The sequence below is a fragment of the Linepithema humile genome, chromosome 2, assembly GCF_040581485.1.
Source record: "Linepithema humile isolate Giens D197 chromosome 2, Lhum_UNIL_v1.0, whole genome shotgun sequence".
NCBI lineage: Eukaryota > Metazoa > Arthropoda > Insecta > Hymenoptera > Formicidae > Linepithema > Linepithema humile.
The window spans coordinates 31,490,021-31,506,471 of NC_090129.1; the positions used below are offsets into that span (position 1 = coordinate 31,490,021).

The 16,451-nt window shown below is 38.2% G+C and overlaps 2 protein-coding genes across 12 annotated transcripts in view; one reads left to right on the forward strand and one right to left on the reverse strand.

Moving 5' to 3' along the window:
• The window catches only part of LOC105671611 (uncharacterized), a 149,362-nt gene that overhangs the window by 108,512 nt on the left and 24,399 nt on the right, over positions 1–16,451 (forward strand). The gene's annotated exons all lie outside the window — the stretch shown is intronic.
• The window catches only part of LOC105671620 (neuronal growth regulator 1-like), a 225,160-nt gene that overhangs the window by 100,143 nt on the left and 108,566 nt on the right, over positions 1–16,451 (reverse strand). Inside the window, exon 1 of one of the 2 annotated variants that reach the window (XM_067350200.1) lies at positions 1,470–2,469. The exons of the other annotated variant lie outside the window; for it this stretch is intronic. The gene's annotated coding sequence lies outside the window, so the exon portion shown is untranslated. Of the gene's footprint in view, positions 1–1,469; positions 2,470–16,451 lie in introns of those variants that run through there. 2 annotated transcript variants of the gene reach the window in all.

Consider the following 16,451-nt stretch of genomic DNA (forward strand, 5'->3'; position numbering starts at 1 on the left):
TGTATCTATTAATAAATAAACACGATTTATAGTTCGAATAATATTTCAAAGCTATTATATTAGAATTAGATTTTATAATTAAATTTTAGGCATTAAATTTATAGAATTTCTCTCTCACACACACACACATACACACACACACCTTTATTTTATTAAAATCCATTAAATAATATCTACATAATAGAAGTTTAAATAATAGAATTAAATAATAGAAGTTTATGCGAATTGATAGGAATGTTCGAATTTGCAAATTTCGCGAGTAGAAATAAACTTCCTTTAAAAGAAGAAATTTACCTAAAGTTATGTCGGGCAGTAGTTACGCCGTACTTGTGGTCAGGCGTATTTCACAGCAGGCAGTGGTTGCCGTTACCGCAATTCATACACTAGGAAATCGAATGAACTGATTAGATTCTAGATATGGTCGGCACCAGTAACGGCACAATACAGTAGGCAAGGCTCAATACTGTGATCCTTATCTAAATAACGAACTTTGATGATATTTCCTACGATGCTGCGGGCGTATCATACAGTTTATGCTATCGAAATTAAATTTTACATCAAGATTTAGGACAATCGGTGTTATTTAAATCATTAATAAACCTTACATCTCGACAAAAACAAAATAAAATTTAATCTGGCGTTTTAACGTTTGATAAAAATTGCAAGGTTTGATAGAAATTAATGTTTTATCAACATTTTCATCGTGACTTCCGCGTAGATATATTTATTCCACTTGATTTATCGACCTTAATGGATTTATCAACTATAGCGAAGGCCGGTAGCTTATCACCAGAAAAGCGAGGAATTTATATACGCTCGTGGAATTAATATTCTGCGAACGTTATTAAATAAAATATCATGGTCGTTGATTATCGTGAATTGATAAGCGAACTCTATAACTCTCGTTTGGCATCGTCGCAATACTCATCAGGTTTCATGATTTCTATCTGGCCGTTCATATTTTGATGCTATAGATATAAATACGTAGGTTATCACGTGTAGTGCGCAAACAAGCGCCATAAAGTATAGAGATACTGTATTTGATGAAAATATTAAATATAACGTACTCTTGACAATGCAATTACTAAACAAAAAAAAGTTGAAAACATCGCTTTTTATATTTTTAACGTTTAGTACAAAGTTTTAAAACAATTTTCTTATAATAATTAAAAAATTATTAAATATGTCAATTCAAAGAATATTAATTCAAAACAAAAAGCTTAGTTATATATATAGATAGAAATATTTTATGTATAAACTCCGTTTTTTCTATTCAATTAATGTTTTAATTTGTTTTAAATAGATTTATCTCTATTCTCACTGGTTCTTGAATTTACAAAAGTCAAAGTAACTCGTATACATAATATCTTTTTATTTTCTCTATATAATATTATTTTTAATAGCCAAAAATTTTTATATATGACGTAGTTTATAAAGAAATCATGTAAAAATTGAATTTTGATACTCACTTCAGTACGTAGTTACACACTCAACTGCAAGTTCTATTCTGGATTCTGATATTCAGTCTTATCTACGACACTGCGCGACCAAAAAACATTCATCCAGTTCGTATCTCGGCATTATCCGCCCGTTACATCCGTTTCGTCGCGTGGGCGAACTGTTATCGCGTACTCGGAACACCGGTCCTCGTCAATAATTGGCGCGCGCGAAGTGCATACATCTATGCTGATGTCGTGGGCTACCGTTACCGTTTTGCGTTTACGGCGGCCCCGAAGCCGCGCGTTTCAGCTTCCGTCGACGACTGACGACCGCTCCTGGACTCGGCGCCTGCGCCCCTTCGCGCCCATCTCGACGCTACGGCCCTGCCGCGCGCATCATGCACCCTCCTTGTATCCTCCTGAACCCTCTGACCGATGGTTATAGCACGGGGTCAATCGGGGTAATTGCGATATGGGAATAAATGTGTGACACTAGAGCTTTTTTCAAAAATCGGTCTAAGAATTGAGACTTTATTAAAAATGATGTTTTATTTATGTATAATTATATTATAAAATGCTGGATATATATATATATATATAATAATCCTATTTGCAATTACTTTTATGAATGATTAATAGAATAATAATAATTGTTAATTAAATAATTGAGATTATTGTCATTAAGATTCGTAGAATATTTTTCTATTACAAATTAAATTATTATAATAAAATTGTTAAAAAGTGTTTATTTAATAAACATTTCTCAGCATTATTAAAAAATAATAAATATTGATATTCTTGTGATGTCAGATTGAATGCAAATTTTACAAATATTTAGATCAATTCCATCTCGGAAACGTTTTATTTTATTCTATGTTTGTAACGCCTGTGTGTGAAATTTTGCATTTATAAAAATTTTTTTTTCAGTTCACCGAATAAGCTGAATAATATTGATTCTATTTTTGTGGTTTATTATAAAACTGATCTGCGCTTTGGTGACTCCGCTCGTCAGGGTTGATCAGTCATCCGTGATTTTCGAATTAATGCGTCAAGTTGAAATGCTTGCGGATGCTACCATTTGTATACTCGCTGCAAAATGAATTTTCAAAGCGCCGCACTGCGCATAGGCGCGACATTTCACTGCGAATTTCATCCCATTAAACACGATGGGGGCGTTATAATTATGACGGGTGAATAAATAAGGACGTTAACTAACGGGCGCGTAAAAGCGGCGCGACGATGAAACAAAGTGTCGCGCGAAATAAAGCGCGGCGTCGAGGCCTGTCGAAGCTTTTGACCATTGTTTGAGATTAAAATAAAGCCGTGACTCGTTACCCACTAATGAATGGTCCGCGCTTAATTGGCAACAAGCCCGAGTTTCGTCGCCTTTGCGAGAATTTTGCGAGCAAAGACAACGCGTAAATTTCCTGGCTCCTTTCTTCCTTTTGTACTTGACGGTGCAGAAATTGAGAGTTTAGTTTTCTCATTGACTATCTAATTTACCAATGTACATTTTATATTATGCAGATACAATGTGATTTGCAGGAAACTCACAATAATAGAAATAAAGGAAAAAAGAAATACAGTATAAATCGTACTCTAAAATAATTTTTGAATTTAATTTTGAAGATTAAACTTTTAATTTAATTTGTCAAAAAAAAAAAAAAAAAAAAAAAAAAAGAGATTAACAAACTGACAAAATTGATTGAAATTTAGTTAACGAATTGTTGGCAATATTTTGTTTATTGATTTCGCAGGAATTATCTCTGACTTTTTTCATGTATTAAAAATCTACATTACATAAAAAAAAGTCGACAAGAAAAAAATCGCGTATGAAACCTCGAGTCGTTGTGTCAGGAAGTGGTGATGTTAGGCAGTGGCGAAGAAAAGCGCGAGGGAGAATAAAAAAAAAGGTGCACGCGAGAATACTCTCTCGCGACCGTAACAGATTGGCAGTGGAACTGACGGGTCAGCATTTTTCTGCAGGTGCGGGGCCGGGAGGCTTCAGATTAAAAGGTTTGGCGCCCGCTCGGCCGTAATAAGAGTCAGCATCTTTTTCTAGGCAATATTTCACGTCATTACACACCATTTCACCGCAATTAAGATGTGAAAATTTCGGCTGCCCGTGGTTTATCGAAGACGCTGTCGACGCCATTTTTTCTCCGTCCGCTATGAATGTGATCCGGTTCGCGGGTTAATTATTCGTCGACCTGATTTCTTTAACGTCATTTAAACGCGTTTTCATCGTAGATTTATCAGATATGTTAGTATAAATGTGGTGTATAATATTTGCATGAAAAAAATCATGTGCGTTGTAAGTAAACGTTATCATTTAGTTCCATTTAATAGTTATCAAAAAATAAATGAAAAATCAAGATTTTTATTATTTCATCAATATTATTACTTTTTTAATTTTATTATTAGAAGTACATATATGGTATTATCTCATTTATCCTGCAGTGTCAGTGTCTAATTACTTACTTAATTTTACCGTCAGTTATATTAGAAGTCAGTTATATTAGAAGCTGCTTGACAATAAGAAATCATTAAATATAAGATGATGAATTAAAAATAGCAAAGTACTAAGAATAATGTTACCAGTATATTAAAAATGTATTAAATTAAATGTCGATAACGAGTTAATTCTGCTATTAATTTGCAGACAGATATGATAAGAGTAGTTAATCAAGGTTATCGAATAATATTTGTAAAATAATGTATAAGGATTGTTTTGCTAAAATATTACTTAAATGGTTCTAAAATGGTATTTGTTAAAATTAGAGAATATTGACTACTTTACTATCAACACATATATACAGCGGGATTTTGAAAGAAGAAAATATCATTTTATATTGTATAAATAAATCGTTAATTTTTTTACGAATTTAAAGTTCAACATTTAATTAAATGAAAAAGTAACGAATGTAATTGGCATGAATTATCTATCATAATCTAGAAATATTTAATCCGGAGTTTTCTCAATTATTTAACACAATCTTCTCAAATTAAATTATGGTAGACGAAAAATTAAATTTATTAAATACACACAAAAAGAGGGTTATAAAAAAGAGACAGATTGGCAGATATATCTGTTGTTTTATTTTATATGCAGTTACGTATTTTTATTTACGGAATTTAGTACGGAATTTCATAAAAACGTAGATAAATTGAGGCAAATATCTACGTTTATTTATATCCAACCCCTCACACGTAATAAATATATGCAAATGGAATGCCAGCCAGGGCCCGACGTTTATATCCGCACTGTGGAAATTTCAATTTCGCTCGGGGGAGGAAACCTCGCGCGGCGAATTGTGAAGGCAAAGATAGCGCGCGACGAAAGTGCGAACATAACAACATGTAAATCCTGTGAAAAAGCGAGGAATAGAGGGATACACACGTACTCATAGGAACTCGGGTGAGGACGGCCATTACGCGAGCGACAAATGCGACGGAAGTTCAGAAACGCCCTCGTGCTCTTGAGGAACGCGTCCGTATCTTTTTCTCACCTAGCAAACGCGCAGTTATCATTGATGTCGCCATGTCGATCGCAAAGCCCGCAAACGTCGACGAAGTAACGCCTCTCGTATTCCGTCGCTTCCTGCTTGCGATTTTTGCGAACTTTGAGCGATGCCGTGCACGCTGGAAGCGCGAGAATCTGGGTCGCTGCGCATCGCCGAAGTCGACAATTCGACTTCGAATCTCGCGTAGTATTCCTGTACTCCTGGAGCTCGTGTAATCTTGTATCATATCCGAATATCCGCGCTGGAACGGGGACACACGCGCTGTTCTTTTCGTTAGATTATTCGAACTGCGATCATTTAGCCGCGATTCCTTTGCAAACGTTACCTAATATATGTGTATCGTGTAATATAAAATTTTTGCATTTCAAATTCTTATTGCAGTATTTATCTTTCACGAAAAGATAACGTAAAAAGGCGATATAGAAAAGTCGTTGTCTTGGCACAGGTTTGGTTTGTTTTTATTTTTATATAAATCTATTCAATCTTTTTCGAGTCCCGGATTTAGATCAGATTGCACTGTAAAAAGAAATTACTCAGTATTATACATTTATAAAATAATGATTTAATTAAAAAAAAATAAATAAGCATATAAAGAGAAAGAGTCTCTAAGATTTAATATCGTTTCAAGTCTATGTTGTATATGATATATCGAGATTCAAAGAATTAATTATGTTATATACTTTTGTATATATCTTATTATCATGTTGCGAATGAGTTTGAATCCTCTTGCTTGAAACCGAAAAATGAAAATACTCGAAACCGTTCGAATTGTCTTAAGACCCAAGGTATTGCATTCTCGAGGATATCGCATTACATAAGCTGTTTCCATCAAATAATAGTTGGGCGCTCGGCCGTTTCGCCGTCATTTATAAATCATTACGCTCGAAGACACCTGTTCCCGGCGGATCACGCTTAGAACACTCTAATCGGATTCCCGACGGCTCTCGCCTTCCGGTTATGGAGCCGAGGATAATCGCGTTGGCTGTGTCTCCGGCACAGGCGGGCATTAGTTTATAGCGTTGATTCCCCGCCGCGCGGACGCAACGCGCGCTATTTGATTACAGCTTACAGAGAGCGAGTATATCCGCGATCGCTCCGCGCGCGATCGAAGGCCGCGCGCGAAATTGCGTTACGCTAATTGCCAGCATCGCCAAACTGATCGTCCCATCCGTCCGCATCAGATTTGCAAGCTCCGCTTGTGATCTCATTCCCCCTCCCCTTGCCCCCCTTACCCCCTTACCACGCCACTCCGCACTGGCCTCAATTAAGAATACCGGCGGTTTTCCTCCGGCAACGAGCTCGCTCCTTGCACCGTAGATCGCGATCCGTAATCAGATTAACCTCGTTTCACGTGGCACGTTTGCGATGCAGGTTCGCCAGGCAGGGTTTTAATGCGCGCATGTTTTCGTTAATCAACTGGAAAACAACTCGGTAAAAAATTTCATTCGTGTTTGTATCGCCGCCGTGCGGCGATGAAAGCTATATTCTGTTTCGCGAGTCGATTATTGCAGTTGACTTTTTATTCTCGATATTTATGTAGTGCAGTGTCTTTTTTGAAACACGGAAGATGGATCTGCGCTGGCGCGCAGCAGGTTTTGTTAGCCGGCAGTTCAACGAATGGCAGCCCCACGAGAGATGGAAAAATTTCATTTGTGTCTTTATTGTTGCTGCGACAAGCGAGACGGATATTTGCATTTACGAGTCAATTTGCATTCACCGAATTTGTCGACGGGGCACTTTTTTAGTTCTTTTTATTTAATTTAGCGTTAATGTTATCACCAATTCGCCACATCATTTAACACATTTCGGGATTTATAAAATATTTATAACTGTGACAAATAAAAAAAGAACTCTGTAATTTGCTTGATATATCTCATCCGCCACTTTGCATAATAAAGATGATTTTATTTATTTCTTCGAGAAACACAAATTTGGCGAACTGTTGTAGCGAACGCGTGCGCGCGCGGATTTATAGAGAAAAAAAGAGAAAGAGAGAGAAAGAGAGAGAGAGAGAATAAATAATTCCTCAATTTGCTCTACTTCGTGGAAAACTGACGTCCCCCTTTTTTAATCAGGATAAAAGACCACCTTGTTATACCGTAATGCCGGATAAAGTATTCAGGGGATTTTCTTGTTGAAGCGCAGAACCGCTGCCTGAAAAAACATTGCCGAATCGGAGCCTTGATTCATAAACGATTCATTAAGCGTGCATTCGGCTCTGATCTCTCACGGTGAATTTGTTCAAAGACGGCGTCAGGGATGAAGAATGCGGGTGAATAATGAAATCGCGCTAGGAATGAAATGTCTCGGAGAGTCCCGTATTGGAAACCCGGCGGGCGCGATTTCAACTAACGACAAAGGAAGCTTGGATAAAGAAACGCCTTGATCGCGGTAATTCGAGCCTCAGACGCACAAACGATAGCGCGCCGTGCTTTATCATTCGCGAATAATTTATTAACATTCACAGCGATAATGCATGACAACTACGCTAATAAAATCCTTTGTCCTGGCAAGCCGCGACGCTAATAAAGTTCTTTGTCTTGGCAAGTGTTGAATAAAATATAACGCGAGCGTTTTCAACGCTTCTATGATTTTAGATTCACTTTTATCTTCAAGTAAAAGAAGTACACACAAGCGGTACAGCTGATAAATAACAATAACATGCTAAAACTCGTATATTAAGTAAGTAGATAAAAATACGATGTTATTCTTTTATTAATGATAGATTTCTAATGTCTTTCAACAAATTATAGACTTAGATATCTATGTAATAAATTTTTAAATGTATCGCTGACAAATGCTCCAATTGAGAACAAGAATCGCGAGATTTATTTCATTGCGCTTTGCCGAAATACGATCAATTTTTTAGATCGACCCGAGCTCACTGCTTGTTGGCAGCGAAACTGGTCAACTGGTCGGAGCTGCGATGTGTTCGCGGTTTCGATTTGCAGTGAGCGGTCGTGCAAGTTAATCAACCTCGGGACAGCTGTCCGCCGTAAAAACGTTTACTCGAAACACAGGAAGCTTTTTCGTAAGGACGCGTTAGAGGAGCACTGCGGGGATGGGACGCGAGAGAAAACGGAGTTGGCTAACGAATGGACGGGTGATTCAACCGCGGATACGTGGACCGACCGTGAAAGTTCCTGCGGGCTTCGCCTGATGCGAAGTTCCTGGTGGCCCGCGACGACCTCTGAAGTTTCCACGAGCAACGAAGTTTTCGTTGTGTGGCGAGGTGGAAATTCCGGCCCCGAGCGAAAGTACATCAAGGCTGAGTAGCGCTTTTTCTCCAGGCGCAATGAGTCACGTTTTGCGAAAGACGTTAATTCGGATTGGCGCGGCTGTCTTTGAAATCTCGAATTGTCATTTGACCGCGCAATATTGATAAATTTATTATTTCATCAAAAAATTGATTTTTATTTCTCTAAAAGAAAAAGTAAAAATTACGTTTTTAAGTTTTATATACTAATTATGAAAGTTTTATTTCATGCAGAATTTTAATCGTACAAAATAGAATCGAAGAATTTATTTCTGCATATTTTTTTGTCGCTAATATTTACACAAGTAAGATAAACATTCGCGGTGCAGTCGCGCATAAGGGAAGCTTTTTGAGTGTCTAGTGAAGCGCGCGGTTACATGCAACGACAAATACGTGTCTGATAAACGGCTCATCCTGTGTTGACGAAAGAAAGTTGACGAGCGTACGCGCAAGCACTATAAAGAACAATACGATCCCATAAACCGGTCGCCATAACGTTTACTCGGAAGTCATACGGAGATCACGCTTTATCCACCAACTTTTTCCCACGGGCACACGATGCATCTTTGGTGGTCTCACACGTAGTAGGTACACATCAGATGATGCTCGGCATCCGGAAGTGCCTCGTACGAGATCTGCATTCGGGCCGCGAAGGAAAATTGGACGTTGACACTATTTTGGTTACAGGTTCTTTGCGGGTTTGAGAAATATATATTTATTGCCGTGCGCGTGATGTGACGTACGATTATTAGAGAGCGAGAGACAAAAACGGAAGCAGAAAGTAATGTAAAATAGAATCAACGAAAGAAATGACAAATTTTCTTTTTTAAATGAAAAAATAATAACTTTTATATACAAAATAACGAATAAATTATTTTCGAAACTATCACACATTCTTTTTATATTCCACAGAGAAACTTTATCACCACCATTCATACCTGTTTAACGAGTCTCTCTAATAATCGGATGATTTCAAAACAAAACGCGCGAGAATGGAATGGCAGAACGATGCCATCCGTCGATGCATCCATCGTGCGGCGGAACGCTCGAGCGTGGAAATCCGTTCCCCGACCTGCCATTCCCCGACAAATACCGCGTGCAGCGGCGGCTTTCGCGTGCATTCACGTACACGCGTGAGCGGAGATAGCTATGCGGGCGCGCAGCCGGAAACAAAAACCAAGGCCGTACATGTGTCGCGGCATAGCGAAGACGTAAATACGCGCGCGGATTCTGGTGTCGCGAGGAGCGATTGTTCGCGGCGGGATGTAAATCGCTGAGAAAGATTCCGATCGACACCAGAGACGGTGACGGAGGCAGGAAACGCGGAAAAGTACAAACGCGTGGGAGTGTATAGGGGTGCAACGCGACGGCGGCAAGGCGAGGGAGCGCATTATACGTCACGTTGAGCGCTCGAGCAGGAAGAACGGAACGTGGAAACGTACGAGACACCTCGAACAGGGGGTTACCGCGGAACATAGAGATCGCTACCACCGAAGCCGATATACTTGCTATTTTCAAACAAATCACGTAGTCGTTCGTTCGAAGATATCGATATCTCGCTTCCGGGCATATTAAAGATACGGCTAGACCGTGGATTCGCCATACGGGGGAAGGGAGCGGAGGAGGGGGGGGGGGGAACAAATTCGAATCCGATTGCTTTACGAGTTTCGTAACAAATGCTTTTGCTTAACGTCGTGGCAAAGATTTTGCAGAAATCCAGACAAGCTTTCAGCAAATAAGAATTTGTCGAACGGAGATGCATCGCTCGGTGCGGAAGAAGCCATAAATGCATTGAATTATTTCATCACTCGGATATAATAGCTAACAATTTATGACGGACGTGCAAATCAATAATATCGAGAAAAAAAGACAAGAGCCAGAGAGCGGGATGCAAACATGAGGAACAAAGAAAAAACAGCAGAAATAAAAACGCGAGAAATGAAAGGTGAGACTTTGCAAGTGAAAAAGATCAATGGAGAGTATAAATCAGGACATAGGAGGATACGAGAGCAATGAGAAATATGCGAAAGACAAAGTACGATTGACAGGAAGACAGACATGAGAGACGCGTAAAGCTACGAGAATAATCACGAAAGCTAATAGAATAATTAAATCAAGATAGAAGAATGATGAAAGTTAAGAAGCTGAATAATTAGTCGTAAAAGATTACCGAAAGTAAATCACTTAAAAAAAATAAAAGATTTTTGATAGTGGAACAAACATTACGAAAAAAAAAAACAACATTTTTGCTTGCCAATCAATGAAACGTATATTTAATCTAATTGTAAATCTTACGATGAAAACCTTTGAATGTTACTTCCTGAGAAATTTATAAAAGGAATTTATTTACTTTAACGTGTAACGCTAAATAGATAATTTTTATATTATCTCGTTTCTCAAGTTATCTTGTTCCAAAATGAGCATACTGAGAAATTAGGTATTTTAAATCCGAATTTCAAATTTCGAGCATTACCACGTCACTCGCGAAAACCTGGAGCGTGCGAGAAGCGAATTGAAAGTCAATTGCAAATATCCCATTGAATAAGGATAGCACCTGTATAAAGAAATGTACAAGTAGGGATGCAGAAAGGATCTGCCAAACGAAACAGGAGAGACGGGAAGGAATAGGAGATTGAGGAAAATGGGAGGAAAATATCAAATGGTAACATGAAGTCGGCGTTCGGAGAGGAATAAATATATGTGCGCCATAGATACAGTGGAACGTTGCGCGCAGTAACTACGCTACTTTTCAGCGGCGACAGAATCAACGATACGGGAAAGGGAAAATAAGGAAGAGGAAACGGGGAGGAATCGGTCGAGTCGATCGCAATAAAAGCGGCGATGTAACGGAAGATAAAGCGCGGAGGACTGTACGAGCAGTTGCACTCTAAGCGGAACAAAAGGGACGGCGGGGCTCCGAAAATAAGAGTCCTGCGAAAAAGGGGAAACTCGCACACGACGGGGGGGGGGGGGGGGGGGAGGATGGCAAAGGAAACGTGCGTCGCGTCGTCGTCTTTCGGGTTGGTTTCTGTCGCGTGAGCGAAATTGCGGCTGTTTATCTAACCCGACCGACAGAAATTCCATTTCATCTTGCGTCGCGCGGCGAACGCGCGACGCCTTCCTTACTCCCGCTCTCTTTCTCTTTCTTATCCGACGTATCGTCGCCATCGCGCGCGCGCTCTCTTTCTCTCTCTCTCTCTCTCTCTTTTTGTCCCCTTTTTTTGTCGTTGACTCTTATTTATTTCATTCGCGCCATTCTCGCCGTGTACGCGACTTATCCGCGCCCCCATCGGGCCCCACCTCAGCGGAGATAAGTTGTGGCGCGCCCGGGAGCATCGTACCTTCATATCCTTCATAGCGACTCTCCTAATACGCCGCTCGGAGAGTCCCGCCGCAGTGGCTTCCACCGCATCACGCAGTCATTCCCTCTTTGGCCATCGGTCCACGTCTATCCGAAGACGGACTGCGTCATCTGAATGCGCACGACGTGCCACTTCCCGCCGGATGCTGTCTCCCGTTGATAAGAGCTTTTCCACCCTTGTACGTTGCGCGAAGTATCATTTATGATACGTATCACGAACTTGACGAGAATCTAGCATGCAACCTGGGGAATACTTCCACATTCGCTGGCGCTACATCTTCCAAATTTATTTTTTCGCTTTTTAAATTCATTATTTTGCTTGAGTTCTTGATTTAAAAAAATATAAATTAATAATTAGGAAAAGATTTAATTTCCTAATTCTTAATCAGAATCACATTAGAAGATAAAGCTAAATAAGTAAATAAAAAGTAATAAAACTAAAGCAACCCTGAACGTGAGATACTTCTTCGACAATTAAATGTCTACAATAAAATGCGAATGAGAAATAAATTTTTAAAAATAGGCGATAATTTTTTATTCATATGTGCTTTGCTAAATAATTTGCTAAAAACTACCGCAAAGCGCAACATATATCGATTTGTGCTCAATTGTCTCTTATTGATTGATTTATTTTTCGACCAAATTATTATTCTGCGAATATCAGCTGCGTTATAGAACTTCCTTTAGCAGTGGGATTTATTTTAAATAGATTCGCCATCACGCTTAGTTTGATCGATAGCAAAGTCTCAGTTTTCACAACTGCCGCAAAATCACGGCAGAGTGGCCGCCCCACGTAGAGGCAATATCTGCCGGCAATCTCAATGGAGAAAATAAAGTTTCCGCGGTTCGAAGTTTTCGCACCCGCGTGACCCGCGAGCAAGAAACTTACTCTAGATTTCGTTTCGAGGTTTTACCGCCATGAAAATGCGATAGCATCGCGGACCACCGCTACTTTTTGGCTATCGCCAACCGATGTGTGTTCTCCCGTTTATAACGTGGATTATAGGCAAGCAATCTACACGGCGGTCGCGTTATTTCTTTCTTTCGAATTGTTTCGACGAGTTCACTATTATAGAGAAATCCTTTTTTGAGATATATTTGACGCGATTTGTTTCGCTTCGTGCTCATGTATATTTTATTAATATCTAAAGTGACATTTATTTTTGTTTTAGTATTGGTTATCGAATATAAGTTAACGATTGTATTAGCTTATATTTACGAACGATTGCCACTTAAGCGTATAAAAGGGTTTAACAATTTCCGATTTGTAACGTAATTTATGTTTCAGTCGTCACGTACATTGTATTTTCAAGTATATGTAATTTATTCTGGAACTAAGATTCCATGCAATATGTTCGCGCGAGAAAGTCGGCACGCTAAAATGTATTATAGCTAATGATAAATGCTTTGCGATAAATGTTCTACATTGTTCCTTCGTGTCGACATTTTATATTTTCTTTATCATAATCTCTCATAAAATGCTTTCCATCGCGTAAAACATTGGTAATATCGAATAAATCCCTCGGAATAAGCTTAAATCTTGAGATTTTTATTACTTAATATAAATTTAATAATGTTTATGTCACATTAATAATATAGTAATAAAATTTAAAACTTGCTAGAATAAAATCTCATTGAAGTTACAGCCAAAAGAGAGTCGCATACAATTTATAAGTATGCGTAAATACATAATTTGATTCATTAAAACTGAATTACATTATGCAATCAATATAATACAATCACATATTAGAAAAAGGACGGATAATATCTCTCTTATAACAAAATTATTCCACAACAAAACGTTAGAATAAATATTTTTCCGCTCTGAAAAGTGATCGTTTTAGGGTGGAATGATTCGATAGGGAAAGTAAACGCGATAGCGTGGAACACACTTTTATCCACCTCTTTTATCTCGCATAATAATGTTCCGATGCTATGCGAAATCGCGCGCGTATTAATGCTTCAGTACGTGGCCGGATGATTTATCGCGGTCGACGTTTATCGCCGTTGGCCATCCAGAGATGGCTCAAAAGAGCTCTAGATCTTCAATTCCTCCTTTCATCGCGCACGTATTTCTTCTCGATTGAATGTGCACTGTGAGCATCCAATATGACTTAATATTCATTGAATATATTTTGCGAAAGCATTTTTGAAAATAGAATGCGTTATGTCTAAATAGCATTATTCATCATTATTTGTAACAAAAAGAAAGAGGAGAAGAGAGAAATGCAACGCTGTCCACTAATTGAGAAAGCGCTTGAACGTGTCACTTCTCCAACTAAATGAAGAATATTGAGAATTTTTTTGTCTATTAATAATTTCTGAATTTTTTTGAAATATTTTACTACATATTAAAACAAATTCCATTTCTTTAGATTATAGTTTCCGAGTTTTAGGCCCCGATAACCAAAAAATCGGCGACAAAAAAGAACTCCGTAAATATTCGTTCTCCGCTATATGTTTATAGGACCAAAGTTGCTTCTCTCAACGAGACGCATCGACGTAGGTACTCGGTTTCAAACAAAAAATGGTAACGACCCTTAACCCCCAACAACCCAAATTATTTTTAAAAATTTACGAATTTCGAAAAACCGCCTGGAAGGATTGAAAGATCTCTCGATACCCTGCCAATAAAGTCCTATGGTCCGATCTTCTATCTCCTATAGTTTCCGAGTTTTAGGCCCCGATAACCAAAAAATCGGCGACGAAAATGAGCTATAACTCCGTAAATATTCGTTGTCCGCTATATGTTTATAGGACCAAAGTTGCTTGTTTCAACGAGACGCATCGACGTAGGTACTCGGTTTCAAACAGAAAGTGGTAACGACCCATAACCCCCAACACCCCAAATTATTTTTAAAAATTTACGAATTTCGAAAAACCGCTCGGAGGGATTGAAAGATCTTTCGATACCCCGCCAATAAGGTCCTATGGTCCGATCTTCTATCTCCTATAGTTTTCGAGTTACAGGCACCGATAAAAAAATCAACAACGAAAAAAAGCGATAACTCTGTAAATATTCGTTGTCCGCTATATGTTTATAGGATCAAAGTTGCTTGTCTCAACGAGACGCATCGACGTAGGTACTCGGTTTCAAACAAAAAATGGTAACGACCCATAATCCTCAACACTCTAAATTATTTTAAAAAATTTACGAATTTTGAAAAACCGTCAGGAGGGATTGAAAGATCTTCCGATACTCTGCCAATGAGGTCCTATGGTCCGATCTTCTATTTCCTATAGTTTAGAATATAAAACAAATTAAAATGTTACAATTCGTAAATGTTTGGTGATGATATTTGTTATTTAAGATTTTATTTAATGTTTGGTTTAAGGAAAAAGCATGATTTGAAAATTATTTATCACATTATTATCTTACAATAATATTTTACGCAAATTAATATGTCATAAGCGCGAGTACAATATATATAATTAAAGTGATTTGTGTAGATATAATTACAATAACAACACGACATAATTACATATGTACTACGGCGATAATTGATAGTAAACAGCAGCAATGTGCACACATGATGAATGTTTACTTACGTATGGCGATAAATGGGCATATGTATGTTATCGTTCATCAAAATTTAACGATACGTTGCACTCAATATCAAGCATTATTTGCGTCAGTTGGCGCAAAATGTGGTTGTGATTGTGCCACCGATACTAAAATAATATCCTGTGCGTGAATATTCAATGATTAAATTCGTTTGTAATATTAGAAGTGTATTTTTGCTTCTGTAGTTTATTTAACTGCTTCATGTTTGCAAGAAAGAGAATCGATGATCTGTCTCATGAGATTATGGTCACATGAGACATTAATGCAGCCGCACTTGTTCCATATCCATTTCAAGAATCGTCCTTTTGTCGCATTTCATGAGAAATGAATAATATTAATTCCAACTGAACATTATTACGGTATTCTCTTATTAATGTAAATACGTAACTGATTTTAGATATGTAATATTTTAATATTAAAGCTGTTTGTGAAATAGCATGAATGATATTGCTATTGCAATAGACATGTATTTAAATGTTTAATAAATAAAACAATATAACAAGAATATATAAAACAGAACTGTTACTCGTAAAAGAGAAATATATATATTGGATATTTTTTATTGTTTTTTGCGAAAAATTTTTGGCCCGCATGTTAGTGAATTATTTTGCGATATTTTCCGACAATTCTATAGAGTTGTGTATCGCAGCCGACAAAAAAATTCTGTCATAATTTAACTTTTAAGTTAGTTGAAAATAATATAAATTTTCTGCACATTTTTTGTGCAAAATGCCATTTTTATGTTTCCATTTTTTTCCAATCAAAGGTTGCTAATTAATCAGTCGGCGCAGAACCGTTATTCAACACAGGACGACCGAGGAAATAAAAATTGTCGCTAACGTCGCGCGCTTTAAGAATAACAGCCGCGGGTTTGAAAGACGTTTAACGCCGGTCGAGTCCCATTAATCTCTTGGGCCGCTGTTACTCGGTGCATAAAAATATGGCGACACGACGGCTGCATGAATAAAAATCCGAGCTTTATCCTTACGCCGCCGTTTTCTCCTCGTTCCCTTTTTCGCCGCGTCGTTTTGCATAAAATAGCGTTTTGCGTTGTATTCTACTGTGTTTAGAATTCGTTATTAAGCCCCGTTCTTCCGAGCAATTTAGAACGGTCGAGGGACGCGCCGGGTACTGTCGTGGTCGCGATGCTACCAACGTTAAGCCGATACCGCCGGTATCATCCATGAAACTGTTGTAACCGTCCTTCGCGCTATGGCAATAATGTCTCGCATCGTCTAGCCGTGAAAGCTTGAAAGTTGCCGAGGGAAAATATAATCCTTTTATCGTCACGTTATATTCATGTTAT